The sequence below is a fragment of the Gossypium hirsutum genome, chromosome A06, assembly GCF_007990345.1.
Source record: "Gossypium hirsutum isolate 1008001.06 chromosome A06, Gossypium_hirsutum_v2.1, whole genome shotgun sequence".
In the NCBI taxonomy this organism is placed as follows: Eukaryota; Viridiplantae; Streptophyta; class Magnoliopsida; order Malvales; family Malvaceae; genus Gossypium; species Gossypium hirsutum.
The window spans coordinates 3,347,313-3,362,785 of NC_053429.1; the positions used below are offsets into that span (position 1 = coordinate 3,347,313).

General features: G+C 35.5%; 1 pseudogene; it reads right to left on the reverse strand.

Annotated features, from left to right (window-relative positions):
* Positions 1-11,948: 11,948 nt before the first annotated feature.
* LOC107941321 (proteasome subunit alpha type-3-like) lies at positions 11,949-15,246 on the reverse strand (annotated as a pseudogene).
* Between the last annotated feature and the right edge of the window lie 227 nt (positions 15,247-15,473).

The following is a 15,473-nucleotide window of genomic DNA, read 5'->3' on the forward strand; positions in this document are numbered from 1 at the left end:
TCTGAAATGTACCGTCTCACTGCTAAAAGACACAGCTTACCATTGGTGGAATACTAAAGCTTCAGTTTTTCCGAAAGAAGAAATTACATGGGAATTCTTTCAGACCGAGTTCAGAAAAAAATATATCAGCCAGAGGTTCTCGATCAGAAAAGAAAAGAATTTCTTGAGTTGAAACAGGATAACAGATCAGTATCTGAATATGAAAGAGAATTTGTTCAATTGAGTAAATATGCTCGAGAATGGGTACAGTCAGAAGCTGAAATGTGCAAACGATTCGAAGAAGGGTTAAATGAAGACATTAAACTACTGATCGGAATTCTTGAAATTCGAGAGTTTGCTACATTGGCAGAGAGAGCTTATAAAGCAGAAGAATTGAGCAAAGAAAAGAAACAGGCTGAGAGGGAAGCTCGAATTTTTAGTAAAAGACCGATGGGAAAATCCCAGTTTTCTGCTTCAAAGAAATTGAAGAAGTATCAGGATCGTTCTACTTTAGCCATTGGATATTCGGGCAAAGAGCGAGGTTCTCAACGCACTAATCCAAGGCCTTCTACTCCATCAGTGACCAGTGTTGGCAGTGTTGGCACTCCTAAATTGAGATGCCAGTACTGTAATAAAGTTCATTTTGGTGAATGTCGATTAAAGAGCGGGGCTTGTTACCGATGTGGTTCTTTTGACCATTTCCTCAGAGATTGTCCAGAAAGGGGTGAAAAAGAAGCTGAACAGATATCGAAGCTGAGTAATCCAGTTTCGAGAGGTAGACCACCTCGACCATCCGGTAATGTCAGTGGTAGTCGATGAGCTACAAAAGATACTGCAGGTAGGCTTGAGGCACGAGCACCTGCTAGGACATATGCCATTCGTGCCAGAGAAGATGCCTCAGCACCCGATGTTATTACTGGTACATTTTCTTTACTTGATACTGATATTACTGCATTGATTGATCCTGGTTCTACGCATTCATATATATGTGTTAAACTTGCAATTATTAAAAATTTATCTGTTGAACCTACTGAATTTGTGGTTAAAGTCTCAAACCCCCTGGGCCAGTCTGTGTTGGTGGATAAAATTTATAAAAATTGTCCAATAATGGTAAGAAGTTATTGTTTCTCGGCTGATTTGATGTTACTGTCATTTGATGAATTTGACGTGATATTGGGCATGGATTGGTTAATCAAGCATGATGCAGTAATAAATTGTAGACAAAAATATATTGTGCTAAAATGTCAGAATGGTGAGTTGCTCCGGGTTAAATCTGATCAGACAGAGGGGTTATCTGATATGATTTCGGTAATGACAGCACAGAGGTATGTCAAAAAAGGGTATGATGCTTACTTGGCTTATGTACTTGACACCAAAGTATCTGAGTCAAAAATACAGGCAGTTCCAATGGTATGTGAATTTTCCGATGTGTTTCCAGAGGAATTACCAGGATTGCCACCAGAAAGAGAAGTGGAATTTTCTATAGATTTGATTCCGGAAACTACTTCGATCTCCATAGCTCCATATCGTATGGCTCCTACAGAATTAAAGGAGTTAAAGACAGTTGCAAGAACTTGTTGACAGGGGTTTTGTCCGATCGAGTCATTCACTTTGGGGTGCTCCGGTTCTGTTTGTGAAAAAGAAAGATGGGTCTTTGAGATTGTGTAATCACTACCGGTAGCTTAATAAAGTAACCATAAAGAATAAGTACCCGTTACCCCGGATTGATGATTTATTTGATCAGCTGAAAGGTGCTACTGTGTTTTCAAAGATTGATATTCGATCAGGTTATTATCAGTTACGGGTAAAGGAGTCAGATGTGCCAAAAACAGCCTTTAGAACCAGGTACGGGCATTATGAGTTTCTAGTTATGCCGTTTGGGCTAACTAATGCACCTGCAGTATTCATGGATTTGATGAACCGGATATTCAGACCGTACTTAGACAAATTTGTAGTAGTATTCATTGATGATATTTTGGTTTATTCTCGGGATGAAGAAGAACATGCAGAACATTTGAGAATTGTGTTGCAAATTCTACGAGAGAAGCGCATGTGGCTTGAACTGATAAAGGACTATGATTTGATTATTGATTACCATCCGGGTAAGGCTAATGTTGTAGCTGATGCTTTGAGCCGAAAATCTCTGTTTTCTTTACGAGCTATGAATACCCGGTTATCATTGACTGATGATGGTTCAATCCTAGCAGAATTAAGAGCTAAACCGACATTTTTACAGCAAATATGTGAAGCTCAGAAGAATGATGAGAAGTTACAAGTTAAACGGGCACAGTGTGAGTCAGGTAATGATTCTGAATTTCGGATTGGTTCTGATGGTTGTTTATTATTCAGAGGTAGGGTATGTGTACCTTAGAATTCAGAGCTCATATAGAAGATTATACGCGAGGTTCACAACGGTATTATGTCTGTACATCCGGGGAGTAATAAAATGTATAATGATCTGAAAAAGATGTACTTGTGGTCGGGAATGAAACGTGATATCTCTGAGTTTGTATCAAGGTGTTTAATATGTCAACAAGTTAAAGCTAAACATCAGGTACCTTTGGGGTTACTTCAGCCAATTACTATACCAGAATGGAAATGGGAAAGAATCACTATGGATTTTGTATCGGGGCTACCTTTGTCTCCGAGGAAAAAAGATGCTATTTGGGTGATTGTTGACCGATTAACAAAGTCAGCTCACTTTATTCTGGTACGTATAGATTATTCTTTAGATAAATTAGCTGAACTGTACATATCTGAGATTGTCAGGCTACATGGAGTGCCTGTTTCCATTATATCAGATAGAGATCCCCGATTTACGTCTCGTTTCTGGGACAAATTGCAAGAAGCCTTGGGTACTCAGTTGTATTTCAGCACTGCATTTCATCCTCAGACAGATGGTCAATCTGAGCGTGTAATTCAAGTATTGGAAGATATGCTCCGATGTTGTATACTAGAGTTTGAAGGTAATTGGGAGAGGTATCTACCTTTGATTGAATTTGCTTACAATAACAGTTATCAGTCTAGTATTAAAATGGCTCTGTATGAAACTTTGTATGGTATAAAATGTAGAACACCGTTATATTGGACAGAGCTTAGTGAAAGGAAGATACATGGGGTTGATTTGATCCTGGAAACAGAAGAAAAAGTAAAGGTTATTCGGGATAGTCTAAAAGCAGCTTCCGATCGTCAAAAATCATATGCCGACCTTAAACGAAAAGAGATTGAATTTCAAGTCGGTGACAAGGTATTTCTAAAAGTGTCTCCTTGGAAGAAAGTCCTCCGATTCGGTCGAAAGGGTAAACTGAGTCCAAGATTTATCAGGCCTTATGAAATCATAGAAAGAATTGGACCGGTCGCTTATCGATTGGCATTACCACCGGAACTTGATAGAATCCATAATGTTTTTCATGTATCTATGTTACGACGATATCGATCAGATCCTTCACATGTTATTTCTCCGACAGAAGTAGAGATTCAACCGGATATGACTTACAGTGAAGAACCGGTCAAGATATTGGCACGGGAGACAAAAGAGCTTAGAAATAAAAAGATAAATTTGGTGAAAGTATTGTGGCAAAAGCACGGGATTGAGGAAGCGACATGGGAACCGGAGGAGGCAATGAGGAAACAATACCCAAACCTCTTTACTGGTAAGATTTTCGAAGACGAAAATCTTTAAAGGGGGGAAAGTTGTAATGGCCTAAATTCAATGTTATCGGAACAATGGTTTCGTAACCATAGATCCGATTTAAAGAGAAATTTATTTCAATATTTTTTCTTGAAAATTGATATGATAGGAAAATCGTATGAAAATATTGATAGAAAAATTTTACCAATTTAGTGATTAGATAGAAAAAGAAATTATTGAATAAATTGGGTAAAAACAAGGTATCGAGACCTCTATCTCGTAAAACCGAGTCAAAAATAATTTTATAAATATTTATTAAATTTTATTAATATGGTATTAAAATTTTGTTAGGAAATTTTAATGTTTGGGTAGTCAATTAAATGAAAAGGACTAAATTGTAATAGGTGTAAAAGTTGCTAGAGTGATTAAATAGCTTAAGAGTCTAATGAAAAAGGATTTAAAAGGCAATTATACCCAAAAGTTATTTGGGCTGGACGGAAAGGGTATGAAATCAGCAGAAAAATTGATAAATTAAGGGTAAAATTGGAATATTGCAAAATTAACTAAATAAAGCTAGGACTAAATAGGAAATATCTAGATTTCTCTTCATTTCTCTTCAATTCCAGCAGCTAAAAACGCTATAGGAGGGCTATATAAGCTGATATTTCATAATTTTTGCACCAAGTGAGCTAATCCTTGCCTTTTTCTTGTAATTTTTGTGTTTCTAAGACTTTTACAACTAGGTCCTACTATTAAATTCATTAGTTTTTGATTTCATGGATGAAATTGAAAGTCACCATGGTTGAGTGCTGTAAGTTTGTGATGAAATAGAATTAAATTAAAGCTTTAATTTGTTTATGAGATGATTTTATTAGGTAATTTCAATAGAAATTGATTTTTAGGACCTAATTGTGAAAATGCTCGGAATTAAAGTCTATTGCTGAAATTATGATTCCTAAAGGTTTTAAACTAGTTTAAGGTGATATAATAAAATGTTAATTGAGAAAAATCAGCTCAATTGAGAGGCTAATTGAGTAGGGACGAAATTATCATTTATTAAAAGCTTAGGGGAAAAATGGTAATAAACAGCTTGCACAAAAACAGTTTGGACAGCAGCAGTAGACTAACTTTGAAAAATCACCATAAATTTTAAAAATCGAATTAGAAGATGAAAAAAATATGGAATTAAAGCTTATTGAGTCTAGTTTCTCATAAAAGAAATAGTGTAAGCAATGGATTTTTAAATTTTGAGATATAATGAATTTTGTGAGATAAGGTCAGAATGAATTCGGGTTCCCCTGTTCTAAATTTGAAAAATCATAAAAAATTTAATAAAAAAAATTATGGGCTTAAATTTATATGTCTATAATCCTTAATGAGTCTATTTTTAAGATAAACATACGAGAAAATCATTTGAATTCTGTATGAATAGACAATTAATTTTTAGTGAAGAAGGGTCAGAACTGTCGACAGCAGAACAGGGGTGAATTTAAAGAATAAACTGTACTTATTGGCTAAACAAAAAATTCTGAAAATTTTATGGTAAAAATATATATGAGTCTAGTTTCAGGAAAAATTAACGGATCTTAATTTAGAGTTCCGTATCTCAAGTTATAAATAATTTAGTGACTATGACTCAAGTAGACAGCTTTGAATGAACTATAAATAATAGTTGAATTATAGAGAATATTGCATATGAACATGAAATGTATTGAATTGATAATTAAATTTATTTATTTAGATCCGGAAGACTCAAATACGAAGCTAGATCGAGGAAAGGAAAAAGTTCGGGATTAGTAGATTTTTATTGTTTACAAACAAGTATCAAGGTAAGTTCGTGTAACTTGAATTATATTCTTAAATGCTTGAGATTGTATGTTATTTATGTGAATATGATCTGAATGTTCATTGTATGAAAATTAATGAAACATTGATATATTTGATAAAATGGGAAGAAATCCCGGTTGAATGAAAGGAAAATTCGATGGATCTCTGAAAAGGAATTGACAGTAAAAAGGATCTAGCCCGGACAGGTGATCCTATCCTGATATAGCCCTCCCGAAGAATATGTGTAAAATAGATTTAGCCCGGACGGGTAATCCGAATTGGGGTCTGAATTTAGCCTGGACTGGTAATTCAGATCCAAGCTCATTAGAGTAATTGTCGTTGCAGGGGATTTAGCCTGGACTGGTAATCCCGACAATACTCTATGAGTTTATATTGCAGGAGATTTAGCCTGGACTGGTAATCCCGCTGCAAGGTTGAGGTTCGCGGGAGTGTGCTCTCTGAAATGGATATGTGAGCACATGAATATGAATTGACGGACTCGGAATTGTACAATAAATGTGTACCTCTGAAAATCCATCGAAATTCCGATAAATTCAACGGGATAAATATGGAAAAATAACAAGAAAATGGAAATCATGGTATTGACAAGCTCATTAATCATGGTATATATTATTGATACATGGAAATTATTGTACTAACTTGAATGTTGAGTTTGTGCATGTTAGGGTAATAATGCATTGAATGGATATATGAATGTTTATTATATTGTATTGAAAATATTAGGTAAGTATAATTCTTGTTACATGAGCTTACTAAGCACAAAGTGCTTGCCCCGTTTCCTTTTTCCCTGTTTTGTAGTGTTAAGAGCTCGGAGGTCGGATTTGGTCGGAGACACATCACACTATCAACCGCAGGATTTTGGTATATAAAGAAACTTTATTTTGGAAATCAATGGCATGTATAAGCTAACAAAGTAAATGTTAACGTGAAATGAATGTAAAGTTAGCCTTTAGTATGGTTAACAAACCTGGTTTTAGATATGTGATGACGTTATCTTATAAATATACATGAATTTATCTTGAAAATATGTTGAATTGATTTGGTTGATGTGGATTGGTCTCGATTTAATATTGCAGGGAAGGTTAGATATTTATAAAGGGGCTATATTGAATATAAAAAAAAATTAATTCGTAAACTCCGATAATGCCTCGTACCCTATTCCGGCAATGAATATGGGTAGGGGTATTACACCCTGGACCTCTCTTTGGATATGTCATTCAGATTCTCTTTGATAATTAGTAGTTATAACCCTTGGCTAGCCTATATTGACCAATTTGGAAGGCATGCTCACGATGTTCACTTCATTTGCCTTGTTTCTTGAGGTTGACCTTTTGGCACTTTCTCCTATATCTATTTTCCCATTTCTTATCGCATCTTCAATCATCTCACCGGACATTACTATATCTGAAAAACTCAGAGCAGCGCTTCCCAACATATGATTAATGAACGGGGCTTCCAGAGTATTGATGAAAGGCATCGCAGTCTCGTTCTCTAAAAGAGGCGGTTGGACTTGTGCTGCTACCTCTCTCCATCTTTGGGCATATTGCCTAAAGCTCTCATTTTGCTTCTTTTCCATACTTTACAGGGTAATTCTGTCGGGTGCCATGTCTGTTACATGACTATGCTGCTTCATAAAAGCTTGTGCTAAGTCCTTCCATGATTTGATTTTAGCACGACTCAATTGATTGTACCATTTAACTGCTGGCCCGATCAGACTGTCTTGAAAGCAATGTATTAACAGTTGGTCGTTATTAACATATTATGTCATCCTTCGACAGAACATTGTGATATGAGCTTCAGGACAACTAGTCCCATTGTACTTTTCAAACTCTGGGGTTTTAAATTTTGGTGGGAGTACTAGATCAGGAACCAAACTCAGATCCTTAGCGTCAATCCCATAGCAGAAGTCAACATTCTCCATTGCCTTCAATTTTTCCTCTAGCCATCTATACCGATCTTCAAGTTGTCTTGGCAATTCCCTCCCTGCTTTTTCCATTTCATCCAGATCAAAAACTTCAAGATTGGTTAGGTTGCCCCTCGGATTGGAGCTTGAGCCTATCGGGTAATCCACTGGTGCAGAAATACCAGCCTGATATTGCTGAGCTCTAATAATAGGTACACCTTGTGGATATGTCTGAGCATTTGTCGGAGTAAAACCTGGAGGGTAGAGAGGCTCCTCATTGTCCTTCCCAGTATTGATCATGGAACTTTTCTTTTCTTCAAGCCTCTTTGTCAGCAATTGAGACAACTGGTTCAACATATTCCTTTGAGACTCTAACACCAGATCTCTCATATCTTGCCTAATCTTTACCAGTTGCTCTTGCATCTGTATTTGTAACTGGTTTTACATCTCTCTTTGAAGTTATTCAAATCTTTCCAATCTTTTGGCCATATCTTTTGTCTTAGCACGGGTACCGTAATGACTCTTGGTTGGTAAGTTTTTATTATTTTCCAAATTAACTGAAATGATTTCAACTAATTAGGGACCCTTTTATGAAAATCTAATACAAATGATGTAATGGTGCGATGTAATGCAAATGCATGGGATGAATGCAAAAGAAAGAAATGTGTTGATTTTAAATTCAATTCCATTAGAACAACTTTTCTAGAAAACAAATTCCTTTACATAAAATGGATTATATATACGGCCTTACTTTCATATTCCAAGCAAAGCCACTGATCCCTTTTCTTTTGTAAGTATCAAATCTCGCAAGCCTCCAATAAATGCCTCCACTAGCTTTTCTTTGCTTGATCCAGGACACGACTCATTATCCTCACGACGTTAATTAGCTCCATTAAGAAAATCGGGACGCGACGGCTCTCGAACAATCTTTATTGGTTTGAATCTTCAGGTAAAGACTTGTTTTTCTCCACGAACTGTCAGCCTTCTTCTGTCAATTCAAACAACCGTATTATAATCCCCTTTATCAGGAAATTCATTTTCTTATGACAAACTATTCTATTTAGCAATCAAATATGAATCAACACCTCCTTTCTATGATGATGTAATGCAATGCAATTATAAACAAAACAAAAACAAAACACGTTAGTACAAGTGAGATAAATATCAAATAAAGTACCTATTCAGGTGACCACTAAATTTGGGCAAGGTTCTACTTAAGGTGGATTCTCAAGGTTCACTATAAAAGGGTACTTGAACCAGCAAATTCCTCAATTCTCACCCATTATAGGCTTATATGAATCGAGTTCGGTTCAGGGGAATACATTTCCCTATGACCATGCGGAGATGAAAATCTCTCGAAATCATAGGTACGGATGTATCCCGGAAGCAATCTACTAGCCCATACAGAAGTGAAAACCTCACGAAGGCATAGCTTCTCATTCCCACTTAAAGGTATAACCATAGCGGTCATGCAATGCAATGCAATATTATTCTACAAGACCCACCACCATACCAACAAATGCAATCAAAAGAATCATGACTTTCAAAACAAATTTTCAATTTTTTGACAAAAGGACAGCAAATAATCAATTTTATGGCCTGACTCTCTTTGTTCAATCCCCAGCGGAGTCGCCAAGCTGTCGAAACCATTTTTTTTATTTGAAAGAAAAAAAACGGGAATCGACATTTGAAAACCAAAATGTGGAGTCGCCACCAATCTCTTTGCTTAGGTGTGATTGGGTCACCTACTAAAACATTTTGTTTCACTTGAAACAATTTTGGTTCACGTAAAATCTAAAAAAAAAAATCGAAATGCCGAAAATAGATCAAAAATCACCTTCTAATCTTTGATTGTATTTGGTATGCGTAAAATATTTCTCTGAAAAAAAAAGCAGATCCCCCTCTTTACAGTATACAATTGGCTTTATATGGCCAAAATCAAATATAAAATTTACAAATTTCCCCTTTTCCCCCTTCATTTGTTTGCTGTTATTCTGTTATATTATCTGTCATTTGTTGTTGTGATTTTCATTTGTTGCAGGTATGGAGCCAGCTGGCTGATGGCGCACGTGGGATTGGCCGGAGGCAGTAGCGGTGCTGGAAGCTGCTGGAAACCTGTTCGGCACAAAGGAACCTTAGGGTTTCTGCCGAAAAATTGGTTTAGTTTTGGGCCATTGGGTGCTGGGCTATTTGGGTTAATTGGGTTAATTTGAGTTTAATGTTTGGGTCAGATGCTGGGTTTATTTTGGTTTGGGCTCTGTTGTAACAAAAGGGACTTGGATTATTAAATATTTCGTTTTATTTATTTATTTATTTTATTTTTTGGTTTTTGTTATGGGCCCGGGCGAAATGGGCCTATTACAATTATAATACGAATATTTTATGGCATCATCAATAATTCAACTTTAACATAAAATTATAAAGATTTAATATGATTAAACAATTAAATGATATAAACAGTAAATTTAATTTAATAATATAAATAGCTAATATAAATAAAATTATCTCTATTTAGATTGATTCTAACTCAAAAATTAAATTCGATTCAAACTAGAAATTCGAAAAAAAATTCGAGTTGACTCAAATAACTAAATTCGTTTAACTCAAAATTCAATTTTTTTCGATATTTTCGAATTGAATTAAATTTGTTCACTACTGAAACAGACGCTTCAATTTTTCATCTTCAATCAAAACTCAAATATAGGGTTAGGGTTAAAATAGGGTAAACCCGAAAAAAATGGAAGGCTGGGACCCGAATATGAAGTAGATGCTGACCCAAATCTCGCTATTGACGACAAAGGCAAGCCCCAGAGATAAAGCGACATGGACTCAAAGGCTTAAAGAGGAATACACAGCTCTAATAGCCTAAACCTAGATGAACAAGTCCAACGATAGCGATTGGTTCTGTATATCGATAGCCATTCCCGAAGGTACCCGTTGGACTGGCAAGTGTTCATACGCCCATACTCTCCTTAAGTACAAGTTAGAAGTGCTATGTAACAATATATTTAAACGTATAAATGATCGATTCATAAGAAGCAGTATTTTAACATGACAATTGATTTAAACATATAAAAAATATATTCAAAAGAAGCAGTATTCCAACAATTAAGACGAAATAGCTATCATTTGACTTGGTTAACCATTTTTTATTCCGTTTTCATAGGAATGCTCACTGCTTCACAAGTTATCATTTGACATAATTTTAAACAAAGTGACCAAGGTTTTCTTCCTCCCTTTTACTTTGGCCAAAATTTACTATAACATTATCTAACTATTTTTGTTTCATTTTTACACTTCTAACAAGTTAGAAACTGTCTCCTAATTAGTTATTTTCCATTTAAAAACATACACATTTCACTTAATTTTATAAGCTTTCAAGTTCTATCAATATCCTTTAATAGTAACTTTTAATATACTTGATAAAACAAAAAACTATCGGTACATATATATAAAACAAGTTTCAAATATTCAAAATCTATGAAAAGTTTGAAGAAAAATATACCTTATACTTCAAATTTGGAGGAAAAATGATAAAGAACTTTTTTTTTCTTGTTCTTGCTAAGCACCATTATGAAGAAGAAAGATGATAAAAGTATATTCCATCTTTTCTTTTCTTTTTTTTATATATATATTATTATATTACTTATAAAATATTATTATGTTAAGTAAACTATTAAATAAACATTAATTTATTATTATTTAACAAAAATATCATTCAAAAATCATCATGAGTAATTTAGCTTCTTCAAGAAGATTTTCTCTTTGTTTTTATCAAGAATAATTTTTTTAATATTAGTTTTACTCCTCTAAAAATATTGGAGGGGCTTACTTGTATTTTTAGGATGACTATAATATATATACAAAGGAAAAAATTGTAAAGATCTTAAACCTTAAGAGGTCTACTTATATTTTTGAGAAGGTAATAGTGTAAATTTACAAAGAACTAAATTTTTAAATTTTTTATTTCGAAGAGTCAGAAGGTGAAATTTTTATAATTTTTTTTGCTTCTTTGTTATTTGTTTTGATGTGATTATTAATTTTTTGGTTGCTTTTTTTTTTATGGCAGATGTATAGAGGAAAGATTTGTTGGACCATACATTGCAAGCTACTTTGGGCAAAAAAAATTGGTATGTTGAATTTTAGGGCTTTTTAGGGGTTTTAATCCGTTGAATTTTATGTTTTCATGATTATTTTAGGAAATAGAAGAATTTAACTTGTTATCTCATGTGCTTGTAGTGTGTAATTGCTAATATAACTATTGGTTTTTGATAGGAAATTGCATCCAAAATCTAAATTGAGGCATACTATAACCTTTGATCAAGTAGAGGGGATTACATATTGGCTATGTTCATAATCATTGTTGGAAAATTCCATGCACCAATTGTCCGTGTAAAACCAACCCTATTTTCAAGTTCATCGTTGAACAGATTATTTGTATGTTCAAAAATTTGGTATGTTTCTTCGGTAAAAGTACTAAGAAAATCTTTGTATTAGAAGTTAGATTACATTTTGTCCCTTGTATTCAAAAAATTGACAAATTTATCTTTGTACATTAAGTTAAAGAGCAAAGTTAAATTCCATCTATTTCTACTGTTAAAAATTGATTACTTTATAACAATATAAGCACATGCAAAATGTTACACATTTAGTACAATGGCATACATTATACTTTTACTTTGTGCTCTTCCTAAAGCTGTCAATAGCAGCAAAACTAGGTTCAGTCGGATTGAAAATTTGAGGAAATATAATCTGGAGTCATATAAAGGAAGATATAGAGAGCAATTCTGAGCAAGTCAAATAGAGCAAAGAGCAGTAAAAAATGATATTTGAATGTGCTTGTATTTTGCAGCATCGATGTTGGAAGGCTGCTTTTTCCTGTGTAGTCTAGTTTAAAGGTTCAGTATGCTTCATCATTATACTCTACTCTATACACCAATGCGTTCTGGCTGAGGTCTGAAAGAGAGGGAAAAAAATCATCCTTTAGAGCAAACCAAATATAATGACAAGCAGCATTGGCAAATGCAATAATCATCAAAATAGAAGCAACTATTTGGGGTAAAGCAAGCCTTTGGTTAAAATTCTCTGCCCAAAGCTAACGAACTTCAGTTCTAGTTTCCTAAAGGTGCTAGGAGCCTCGTACCCATTCAAAACAACAAGCAGATCGCACAACACATAGTCCTAACAAAACTGAGTCCACTCATTCATCTTGGAAAAAGGAAGACATTTTCACACAACAACTCGACTTCTTTGTACCTTAGCATTACTCAAGTTTTATACAGGAAGTTCAAGGCTCATTATCAGCTTCTTAGTGACAAGAAGAGCAAACAAAATGCAATGACAAGCAGTACTAGCAAATGAAAAATAAGTCAATTTACAAGGATAGGAATAATTATGATAGCACTAACCTTCATTTAGAGCAAACCAAATATAATGACAAACAGCATTGGCAAATGCAATAATCAGTCACTTTCTAAGGATAGAAATAATCATGATGTGAAGGAGGCTCTAACTTTCATTTAAGGCATCAATATTTTATGATCAGCGGATCGAAATGAATCAGAGGTTCCATGTCCACCATCTCCAGCTGCATAAATCCCTCCATGCCTGTTGCACCACATTCTGATTATAAGGTACTCAAAACAATTAAGGGTATAGCTGTGCCAAACCATACACCACTTGTCATTACCCAAATGAATCAGAGGAGCACCCACTGGTGCATGAAAATTCTGTTAACCACTTGAGGGGCAACCATTTCTTATCCTGCACATCATACGCCTTCCAAAAGGTCTCGTCACAAAACTCATAGAAAACATACAGCACATTGCCCGCGATTCCCACTGTGCGAGACCAATAAGGAAATTTTGGATCGAGGCAAACCCATGATTTATCATTATAGTAATAGGCGTAAAGAGATCTATCGCGACGGAAGTGCACCAAAATCCGAGATCGGAAAGAATCTAGGAGAACAGGAATACTCCGCAATAGAAGGGGTGATCAATGGAACCCAACTATCCCCACTTATATCGTAAACCTCGCCAAAACAAACACCAGATCCCTCGAAGACGTAAATCTTTCCTTCTACAGCAAGAGCCTCGGGAAAACCCCGACAGTACAGCATAGAAGTAGCTTTTCTCCACCCACGTTCAGCGTGCTTAAAATCAAAGCGGAAAACATGGTCTGTTGAACGATAGATCATCTTCCCCCCAATGGCGTAAGCGTGGTTCCCACAGGTAACCACAGAGAAACCATTATAAACATCAGGTGGGATCGTACTCAAAATGTCACTGATTTCACCTCTTTCCAGATCCAAAAAGCGCAAATCACTCCTGCGTCTATCTTCGGAATCCCGCCGTGTCTTATCGAGGAAAAACAAGGCCTTGATCTCTCCATCTCGGTGTCGTGCATCAAATTAACTCGAGCAATTACTAGTATTGCTGCTCATGGTTCACCCTCGTGCTTTGTTTTCAGTTTTAGGGTTTAGTTTCTGGGTAATGGGATGATATGCATGGCCTTTCGCTATATATAGGAGTGTTGTTGGTTGGGTCAATAACTTTTGCGGTTTTCATGGGCTCCACGTTTCTTGCAATCCAATCTGCTGGCCCCGACCTAGGCATAGTTTAGCTTCTCTAGAACATTCCAATTTTGAGTTGACTATTGGGTTCTATTTTTAAGCCGTAAGCATATAAGGCCCTTAAGTGTTGCGGGCCCAATTCGGTTCAAACTTGGGTCATTTTCTAATATTAAAATTCACACCCAACTCATATTGAATATTTCGCATAAATAATTTTTAAAACTTTTTACCTGAATGATTATAAATTAAATGATAAATATACCGATAGAACTAGCAACAAGAAAAATGAAGAAGAATGAAGCCCCATTCGCAAGAAATGAACTTACATAGGAGATGCCAGACGGTTCAACCATGTACAATTGGGGTCCATCTCTATCATAACCTCCTAGAATTACCCCACAGCCGAAAGGCCTGAGCCACCAGTAAAGAGTGCATACATGGACATTACGTGCAACGCGTTCAGCAAGTTCTTTGACAGGAATGGGTTCACCATACACACTAAACCACCAGGTCCACCACCACCAAAATACAGTTACAATTAGATGAACACATAACAACATAATTAAAGCTGAATTTAAGAAATTGATGTACAGGAGAAAAATAATTAAAGACCTTTGATAACTAGTAGCTTCAGATTTAGCACGGGCCACAATTTGTCTGCCGTCAGCTGCTAATCCAGCTACTGCCTAAATTCGAGCATCCAATATCAGGGGAAAGAGAGCGAGAGACTAAGAATCCAAAGCTAGCATTGACAAATAACAATGTGGCTAAAGATACAATAAATTGAAGTTAAAAGCTGAAAAAAAGGGGGAGGAAACTAGGGAATACCATGCCGGAATGACGATGAACGGAATGGATTCTACGATTAGAGCCAGGTAACATCATTTTTTATGCGATCAGCTTCTCCACTCCCTTGAAAAAGCAATATCTATTTTAACGAAACTATTTTATATTCAAAATAAGCAATCAAAGTAAAAGAAAAAGAAGCATACCATAACGATCCCATCTTTGCATTTTATTCCAATTACAGTTCTGAAAAATAAAGATAATTGAGAACCTAACAACAGCAGAATGTGTATATAATTATTAGTGAAAAAAGAAGAAGAACAAAACCCACTGTTATCGACGGCCTTGGAGGCGTACTCGATCTGAAAAACCCCAGTTCCAATGCTGCTCATCTTTCTTCTCTTCTCTGCACTTGCTTTTCCTACTTCTCACACTTGGTTCATGTTCTTCCTTTCTGTTTCTTCTTCTTCTTCTAAATTGCTCGGCCTTATTTAAATATAATTTTCTCTGTGTCGTGTTCCCAGTTTCTTTCTTCTCAAGTTAAGACCTTTCACCCCGATGGGCCTTTTACGGCCGATGAAGTTCCGACTCCATTTCAGTATTTTGCCGAACCAACCCAACGCTAATTACTCCTCGCTTCAGTCCCTAGTACCGGCCTCACAACTCGCAATGCTAAGGGTACAAAAATGTAGTCCAACACTGTTGAGCTAATAATCATATTTTGTTGTATAAATAGAAAATCCTACTCGGCT